Genomic DNA, 10086 nt, shown 5'->3' on the forward strand with positions numbered 1-10086 from the left:
AAAAAAAATGACAAACCTAATCTTGAAGTGTATGATTTAGTGTTTGTGTATGCCCAAATCCCAATTTCAGAAACAAAACGTTACAGGCTAAGGAGGCAAAAGAATTACAGGCTCTGGAAAGTGATTTAGAATTGCTTTGGAGGTCTTTAAAGCTACACGGTGAATAATTTTCAAGTCAGGGTTTTTTGGTGAAACTGTTTTGTTGCTGCTGGGTGCTGAGATGAGAGACAGGGAGTCTAAAATGCCCATGGAAAGGACTGCCCTGCAGTATATATCAGCATTAAATTAGTTGTGATGACACATTTGAACGCTAACGGAGCAACATGACTGTCACCAGTCACCATTATAAACAGCAGCCCCGCTGATGTGTGTCAAGCTTTACATGTGAAAGAAGAAAAATACACATCAAACAAGGCAAAATAATGGACATCCCAGTAGAAAGCAACACAGAGCACAGATGGTCATTATCACAATTCATCTAACGGTCCGTCAAAAAATGTTAAATTATATTTGGATTATAAATACCTACTGTAATGTTTCACTTACCTCATGAGAGGACTTCTTTAGCCACACTAGCGTTGTTGATCCGTCAGTCAGATGGTTGGTTGTTTCAACAACGACTGTGAATATCGCCGTGAAATTTTGTACAGATATTCCTGGTCCCCAGAGGATGAAGCCCAATGATTTTGGTGATTCACTGACTTCATCTATAGCACCATCACCAGGTCAAAACCAACAATATTTTCATCAGCCTCAGAAAGGCTGTGATCACAAGGGAGCAGTCCTGAGTGCTTGTAATGACGCAGGTTGGAGTGGTGGATGGGTCACAAAAAAATTGACTTTTGCCCAGGAATTTCCCCTGGACTCACGTGTTCGGAACCATGAGAACTTTGAATCATTTTAAGGTACGTCCTCATCATTTTTCTCCTCCTAAACCTAACCTCCGTAACTTCACGTTGATTACGTAACTGTACGTTAAGGATGTATCATCATCCGGGGGGGGGGGGTCAAATTTATTTGATATCATACGATATCAAATTTATTTGATATCTATTAAAATACATTGTGCACTTTGTGCTTGGTGCTAATTAGCAAATGCTATGCTATCCCATTAAACTAAGATGGTGAACTGGGTAAACATTAGGTAACAAGTGGATTCTTGTGATGTCTGCAATGTGTTGGTATGATGAGGCCCAAAGAAAGAAAGAACAAAATCCTCTGTCAAACAAAATGAAGTTAAAGACACAGCTTAACAGCACTAAAACAGTGTATTGAGTATTAGTCTTTATGATTATTAAAAGAGCAAAATTACAAATCATTGAAGTGAGATAAGTTTAGAAATCATGCTTGTGTTTATTGTTGCTATTTTGATACCTTTACACTGTCTTTCAGACAACTCAGTTGCCAGAATGACTGTTGGTATTGTGCATTTCTGAATGTTTATTATGATGTGGCGGATTGGTGGTTAGGGAAAGATGGGTTAAAGTACCCGCTTTTTGTGCCACAATTCCAGTAGAAAACGCTGCAATATTGCTGTAAAAAGCAAATGCTTATCCGCAGTGGAAAAAAAGTCACAGGTCACTCACTGTTGTTGGCTGAAGAGCCACTGGATATACAGCAAAAAAGTCTTGGAGGAAAATAGAGGATTTAATAGTGTGTGGACAGATGAATTTAGACAGTTTAGTTGATTCAAAACACACCCAAAACACGCATTAAACATGGCTTGATAGCCACACAAGCACACAAATCCGCTTGCAGCATTCACAGACAAACACTTGTCTTTATCTGGACACATTTTCCCCACAAATACAACATGCTAACGTTATTAGCACAAGCCTATGGCATTTTACATTGTATAAATTAGCCCAGCAACTAGCAATCTTTTCGTCTTCTCATATAAAAGGGACAAGAGTAACATATAACAAAGGCAATGGTACATAATTTTGCTCCATTACAGCTAACAAAGTTCACTGACAAAACAGCTAACCTGCTAACGTTATTAGCACAAGCCTATGGCATTTTACATTGTTGCTCACAATATATGTTACTATGGGTAGTAATATGCTGCTTGCACCTTTGTAGTCATTATTTCGGTATGAGCAGGCTGCCATCCTCCATCCCCTCCTCCTCCTGATGACAAAGTCCACTCATCTGCTATATCACTTTAGAAATGTTGATATGATATGTACGAAACGTACAAATGTAACTTATCTGTGGTTTGCGGAAACTTACAATGTAGGGATGAGCAATTACACCATTATCTGTATCTGTGTCTGTATCTGTTGAAGCAATTAAGTCATCTGTATCCGTATCTGTACTCTGAGCGGGCAGGGTTTAAATGTGAAGTGACCAGAAGTTGTCTTTTTAAGCCTGAAATTATTATGGGTTGATCAGAAGTTGCTATATTTATTGTTTCTTATAAAAATTATCAACAAAACAATCTCAGAATTAGCCTTCAGATCATATTTGATCATAAACATAAGAGATTGAACACAGCTATCTACATGAGAATAGTCCGTCATCACAAATATCGATATTGATGTATTTTACTCATACTTGTAAAAGGTACATTGTCTGTACCAGAATCTTATTTCATCTGAGTATTCGGCTCAACTCTAGTACAATGCCAACATTTTCCTTTGGCGACTGCGCTGGTTCAGAGTAAGTCTCTGCAGATTATTTTAGACATGAATGTTTACCAAAATAACATGTCTGAATAAAACCTTGTTTTCTAGTGACATCTTATGATCTTGATGAAATAGCTGAAGCTGTTATATCACATCTACAGTACGGGGTTTTCCACACAGTGGTATTGTGTAAAAGAAAAAAAATCTTGGCAGGATAACCAAATTAAAATAAGAACTGTGTCGTATGTGGAAAAAAGAATAAAAACACACCAGCTTTGTATGTGTCTGTTTGATTAGACCAAGTTGAGGGAAAGGACAGATAAATATTGTATAAATGAATTTATTGTGTAATGTGAGCAATCAAATTAATTAAGGGGTCCACAGCTGTTGGAGGCGAATAAGGCCATGAATTTTTCAGTGCTACCACTTCTCCCTAAGATTTTACAATAAATATTTCTGGAGGTCTTGGATGAATTTTTCATGGCTGAGTGGGGGAGATGAAAGGCGAATGAGGGATCCAGGGGACGGGAGCTCTCTGCTGCTGACACACCACGGAGAGGTGCATCGGCTCCAATCTTTATCAATGAAACCCAACCGGCACTATTGCTTTAATTACCCTGCTTTGTCAAGCATTCCACTATCAATAAAGAAAGGCTGGGCCGTGTGGTCGGCTAAAGGAGGAGGAGGAAGAGGTGGAGAGGGGGCTGATACCACGAGTTCCACTTGTTTTCATGCCCTCCCACTTTAAGAGAGGAAATGATGTAACCGCGATCGAACGGAGAACAAGTCTAGACCACCTCGCCCTGCCACTGCAATACAGCTGCAACCTGCATTTTGTTTGGGAGCTCGGAGAGAGCGGTCAAATCAATCCCAACACCATGATGGTGTCAGATACAGCAGCATTAATTCAAGGCTGTATCATTTATTTATCTGAAATATCCTTGTAAGAGACAAATCAAGAAAGCATCAAACTGCTATATCCATACTACTGTATACGATACACCATGATAAATACTATTGATTTGCATGTGATTGTCTAAGCAGCAGGCATAGACTGGATGAATAAATCAGAATTGTGCACAACTTGTATGTTCCCCCTGATTTGGTATTCAGGGAGGATCCTGAGGTAACTAATTCAGGAGAGACATCTGTTGGGTGGGCAATGCATCAGCAATATTCCACCTGGAATAGCATCCATAAACAGCATCCCTTCTCTTCAGCCAGTCCTGAAATACAGGAACAGCGAGCAGAGGTGGAGGTGGTGGAGGAAGTTCTATGTATTTATGTAAAGGATGTGATAGTTTTAGCTCCATATATGCCAGGTTCTAAATAAGAACTCAGATCTTGAACATCTGTTTACAAAAGCAGTGGGAGGTCTTGTTAGGTGAGGAAAGCAAATATTTTCTTTCTGAGTTTGTGGCCACAAATATGTGGACACGTCTATACTTTTAGTCTGAGGTGTTTTTTATGGTTTGGGCTTGGCCTACAGACTGGCACGATGGTTTGTGGACTACTGTTTTGAATCCTTGAGTTTGGCAGTTTGGCTATCACCACCTTGGATTGTTGGAGCCAGAAGTGACCATATTTGGACAAATTCAAAAGGGTGAGTTGTATAAAAATTCATCCCCTGCACAGTTTTCATTAACAGAGAAAATTAGCTAGAAACACCAAACCCTTTTTGTTCCAGGCTGTAAACATGTTTCTAGTGTAAAGTTTGGCATTTAACATGGAGTTCTATGGGGAGTGGCTCACTCTTGGAGTCAGCCTCAAGTGGCCATTAGAGGAACTGCAGTTTTTGGCACTTCTGTGTTGTCTTTATTTGCCAGCCATGGAGGTAAGTGCTTGGCTTTGCCCCTTTGTTCCAGTTAACTTAAATCTTAAATCTACTTAACAGATTTTTTGACTACTTTGGGGGCGCAAAAACAAACTGTATTGACTTACTTTAGAAGGGTGCTGATGATCGGCACATCTGGGTGATGCTGTACTGTGCGTTTTCATATTCAGTGTGTTTCCATTAATACACACACATCTACAACATATCCCATTGTGCTTTTGCGTTCAAAGACTGCCTGAAAGCAGCGGAGATGAGGAGCTGGCCCTTGGTTTGTTTTTTACTTGTACCGGCGATGAAACGCTGAACTGTAGCCCTCCTGAACTGAAATACACGTTGTTGGAAATGGTTGTTCCCTTCAACAAGGTACAAACATGATGCCACAAATAAGTCTACCACTTCTGTAAAGAAAGCCCACAATCGCTTGCCAGCAGCACTGTTAGCAAGTGATCGTTAGCTTGTTTAAGCTAACGATTGCTAGCTAACAGTCTACAGAGGGAGAGAGGAGCATTTGTATTTGTGTGAGCTTTGTGTCAGCACAACTTTCCAGTAATACAATGACTATGCTGGAGTTTCACTGATGGTGCCTAGTTCTTTCATTTGACTGCCGCAAACCACACTTAGCGCTGGTTTGTTTCTTTAGGGAAGTGGTAGACTTTTATTTCTGACACAAAGTTTGTATCTTGTTAAAGGGAACAACCTACCATTGGGTCCTAATACACTAATTTCACCATTTCCCACAGTGTCACATATACAATTAAACAGTGCTAAGCAAATGCTGCCTCAGTTGGTTCGTTTTTAGTCACCTAAATAGAGGCTCACCTGAAAAAATCAATATCAGTTTAAGTGTACGCTATATTTAGAATATTTTCAGTCATTTCCAATGTGAAAATGAAAGTCATGAACTCAAAGCCACCAGACTCCACTGGCTGTCTGCAAAGCAGTAATGATTGTGCTAAATGGTTTGTAGTCGACCAATGAAGATGAGTTTACATATCACCTTGGGTTCGTCCTTCACCTTCTCAAAATGATCCCACACTTTGGATTTCCTGCCCGACATGTTATTAACTAGCCTGTGGAAGAACCGCAGGTACCAGCCCTGGAAATTAACCTGACTCCTGTCTGACTGCTGAGCGTGGCCACTTCCTGTGTCTGTCCTTTCAAATTAAATTCCCACATGGTCCAGTCAAATAGGTTTTGATTTATTTTGACAAGGCACAGCTCCTAATAGAGTTTCATGTTTTGTTTTGTTTGTCTGCAACTAAGTGACCAATGAAATCTTGCCGACTAATGACCTTTCTGGTCGACGAACGTTTGGTCGACTATTAGGGGGCAGCCGGAGTAGAACTAGTGTCTTTTTCAAATTAAGGGCAAAAACCAGAATATTTTGTGTGAGTAAAGGTAGTCAGTGATACTTAATACAACAGTGTTCTTCCAAATTTTTGGCAACAGTTTGGAGAGGGCCCTTTCCTGTTTCAATATGACAATGCTGCGCACAAAAACAGGTCCATGCAAAAATACTTTCTGAAATTTGATATGGAGGATCCAGCTTGGCATCAATAGGAGGTCCTCTTGTAGTGGACAGTTTCACGCCTCACAATTTATATTAGTGCCAATGCAGAAAGGAAAGAGTGGTGGATGAGCATGCAGCGCGTCTTACTAAGATTGTTCACCACTGTCTTCCCTAAATATTTTAGTTGCCTAACCTTGACCTTAATGGGAGCAAATCTCTGCAACAACAGTGAAGCTGTTAAAGCAGCAAATGAATGCCCGTGGTTTTGGAATCATATATGGGTGTAATGTTTGGTTGTCCAGATACTCCCTGCTACGCAGTGCATTCTGCAGTACAATGTCAATGTGGTAATCTGCGCTCTCCGTTCCGTGTTGTTTTGCGATCTATTAATAGAAAGGAAAGCCGACAGCTCCACTCAGCACTTAGGAGGACCGATTGTTTAATTCTGTTATATTCTCACCAATCAATGCGTTCACTTCAAAGCGATGGGAAACGCTTGCATCCAAAGTAGATTGATCACTTCTAATACAAGTCATTAACATACAACTTGTTAACAAGTGAGGCCTCTGTACTGTATCTAGGAATCAAGAGAGTCATCGATAAAGCCAATTTAAGACTTTTAATGTCTTAAAACCTTGAGTACACACTCCGCCACTCCGGAACGGGATCAACCAGCTGCTAAACAGTTTTCTTTCATTCTTTCTTCCTCTGTGTTTTTCTGTCTATCTCTCTCTCTGTCCTTTCGGTTCACTCACTCAACCTCAGCCACTTAGCTTGAAGCCTGTACTACGGCATGAGACCACTGGTATACTTTACTGATGATAAATTTATAAGCCAAACGGAGGGGAAAGTATTAAACAACCTTGTGAATAGCCGGGGTTCGCTTTAACCGAGGCGGCGTATCCTTTTCATCAACAAAAATAACTCTTCAAAGGCAGTAAAAGCATGCTTAGAAAGTAAAAGGCCATTTTAGCAGACGAGGCCGACGTTGGGAGGGGTGAAAACAGAAACAATCCAGCCTCTGATAGCCCACAACTCCCCTCCCCGCCTTCCCCACTCCTCCCTACTATCCCCAACCTCTGGCCACACCACTACCAACACAGCACACATCCCGCCCCTTAAAAAAAGCTAAATCAAGGCTTTGAAAAACATACAGTGTCTTTAATAATTCAAGCATTGGTGGGTTTGAATAGCCTCTTTAGCGTAGAAATATACAGTCTCCTGATATAAGATCAGTCCCTCAGGGGGCTCCCTCCACATCTCACTGCAGTGTGGCCTTTGTTAACTGCAGTACGGGCTGCTGCTTAAGATGCAACTACCTGCCTGATTATATAAAGTAGAAAAATGGAATGTATACAGGATTGTGCGGCGTGTACCAGCACTTTCAAAAATATATTTTTTTAATGGGTGTACATTTTGAAAAAAAAGAAGAGTGCTGTGAACTTGTATAACACCCTGTGAATCCATGAATCAAGTGCAAAGTTTTGCAGTAAAGCAATTATTGCAGTTGACTAGCATCTTTACTGGGGTTGTGGACTAACACAGGATTGTAAATATTTAACTATCTTTGCACCCAATGCACATTCATATTTCATCAGGTTTCTTGCAGTTTACTCTCAAAGCAAAGTGTTGGACTGCATAATTATTTCAGTTTAGGATTTTTTTTTTCCAACCTATTACTTTCATAAATACAGGAATTTGAGTTATAGTTCCTCAGAGGGCTAATTTAAGAAAAGCATGCATTAATTAATACAACCTAGATGGAGAGGAAGAAATCCCTAAGTAAGTAAGCTGTTGGCAGATATCAAGGATGATTTTCGCCTTCAAAGGAAATGGGGGATGGATTTGAGAGGATGCGGCGGTTTAATCAATACTGTTGACTCTTGAGGTTGGCAGGTGTGGTTGGTGCGCACCTCTCAGTAGAAGCATTTCCATCATTCAGGAGGAAAACCTCAACGCGGCCAAACTGGAAATCTGCTCCCAACTTTCCAAGGCCCTCGGTTGCTGTAATCGTTGTTAATTTCCGATTTTGCATTTCTTTGTCTTTACTTGGCCGCGCGGCACCGCTCGGCACGCAGCTTCAAACATTTTGTTGTATGCTTCCATTTGTGTGTATGTCCATTCTCACATCTGATGTGTGGAATAATGAAATAAATATCTAACCCTTAAATATTTTAGTGCATTCTAGGAGTAAAGTGGAAGTGTTTTTCTGACAGACCTTGCCCCCCCCTCAACCCCTCCACATCCCCCCTTCTCTCTGTCTCTCTTCACAAATGCATTGTGTGCACTGGCCGGCCCAATCCATCACTCGGCGTCTGGCGGGAGAAAAAGCACTTTCCCAGGGTGGGTGTTTTTTAGTTCTGCCAGCGCTGCTGTTTCAGTGGGCACCCGTGAGACCTCACTGATGGACACTCTGGTCATCACTGGCAGGGAGCTTTGGGACTCTTCAACCTCCCATCCCCTCCCTCCCCCCGTTCCTATCTCCACCTCAGCCTGTTCCACTCACCTCATGTTTTCACCAGCACCTTCCTTTGTCCCAGCAGTGTTGTGCACTCCTTTTTGACAATGATGACTGCTGTACCTGCCTGAATTCTCCCTTGCAAAGTGGCTTGGCCTTCAGAGACCAGCCACACCTCTGTTCCAGGTCCCGAGCCTTTTGGGGTGTTTGGAGACATGCACGTATGATTATAGCGTGAAAACTAGCTGGAGATAATCAGATTTCAGATTACATACAAATTTCTACTGGAGGATTACATTCGCCGCTCTGAAGGGATTCTCAATGGTGCAGCCTGGGAGACACACACAGTATTTTTCACAGTGGCTCCCATTCAGCCCTATTTCTTTCTTTTTTTTTTTTTCATCACAAAGCTCAGAAGAAGAGGGTTTTGCGCATGTATGTGCTCAGAACAATTATGTAGAAATAAATCTATTCAAATTGAAGTCTGCTCCAGTTTTACTCCGACAAACTGAGATTTGATTTCCAAAATGCTCGCTCGTCTCGTCTACACAAAGAAGCCAGCGGGGAGAGGGTGCAATCGCTGGAGAGAAGTGGGCTGGAAGGCAAATCTAGGTGATGCGTATGTTCTTAGAGTGCCCCTGGGTCTTCCATGGGTAGGTAGGATCTGACAAAAGAGATCTGTACAACAAAAAAATCCTCCACTCTGCTTGAGCATGGGATATTAAGCCCAGATAAAGATTCTCTCTTAAACATACTCCCTTCTCTCTTTTCATCCCTCTTTCTTCCCCTCCCTCTGCAGTGGCAGAAGAAATTACCCATTGTACCATTAGATAAACCCAAACAGCCCTCTCCGTAAGACCTCCAGTTCCTCGTGCAGTCCCAGCTTGGCGTCCCTCGGGTGTTTGTTCAAAAGGAAAACTCTGCGGTGCCTCCGGGGGATGTTTAACTCATTGCAATGGCAAGTATTTAGAGAAAACTCAACAAGTTTGAGGCTGTCAAAGCTAGAATCCAACTGTCAGGCAGAATTATGTCTCAGAGGCGTCTGATGCGAGGTAATGACCAATTGCATCATTTTGACAAACCCACCATCGATGAGAACTAGGGCAGACGGCGATTGCTTTTGCACAAGTGTTTCATTTGAATTTGAAACACTGCTGCTAAGTGCATTAAATGATGCTGATTAACTAAGATTATAGCTGCAGCAGGGATGTGATTTCTGTTTTGATACGGAGCATAAATTGAGGCAGAGCAAACAGTTTTTTTTTTTTGAGTGGCTGATGAATAATTGAACGTCAGCAGAGGGTACATCAATAAAGTGGTAATGAAGCATATTTGTGTGAAATTTCTAATTCTCAAACTCTGTCACTCTTCTAGCGGTCCATAACATCTGGTGTTATGATGAAGCTTACTGTATGTTAATTGGATTCATATTAAATGGCACCTTTTCAAATGTGCCCGCAAATAATTCAAAACAAAAAAAAATTAAAGGGAATAATAACAGTACTGTAAATAATACTCCTGCAACTGATACTACACTACAACCAAAATAGAATACGTCTAAGCCCATTTCCTAACCCCGACCTTGGCCTTAACCCTACGTATAATAATAATAATAATAATAATAATAATAATAATAATGATAATAATAATAATAATA

This window comes from Epinephelus lanceolatus, chromosome 6 (genome assembly GCF_041903045.1).
Source record: "Epinephelus lanceolatus isolate andai-2023 chromosome 6, ASM4190304v1, whole genome shotgun sequence".
Lineage (NCBI taxonomy): Eukaryota > Metazoa > Chordata > Actinopteri > Perciformes > Serranidae > Epinephelus > Epinephelus lanceolatus.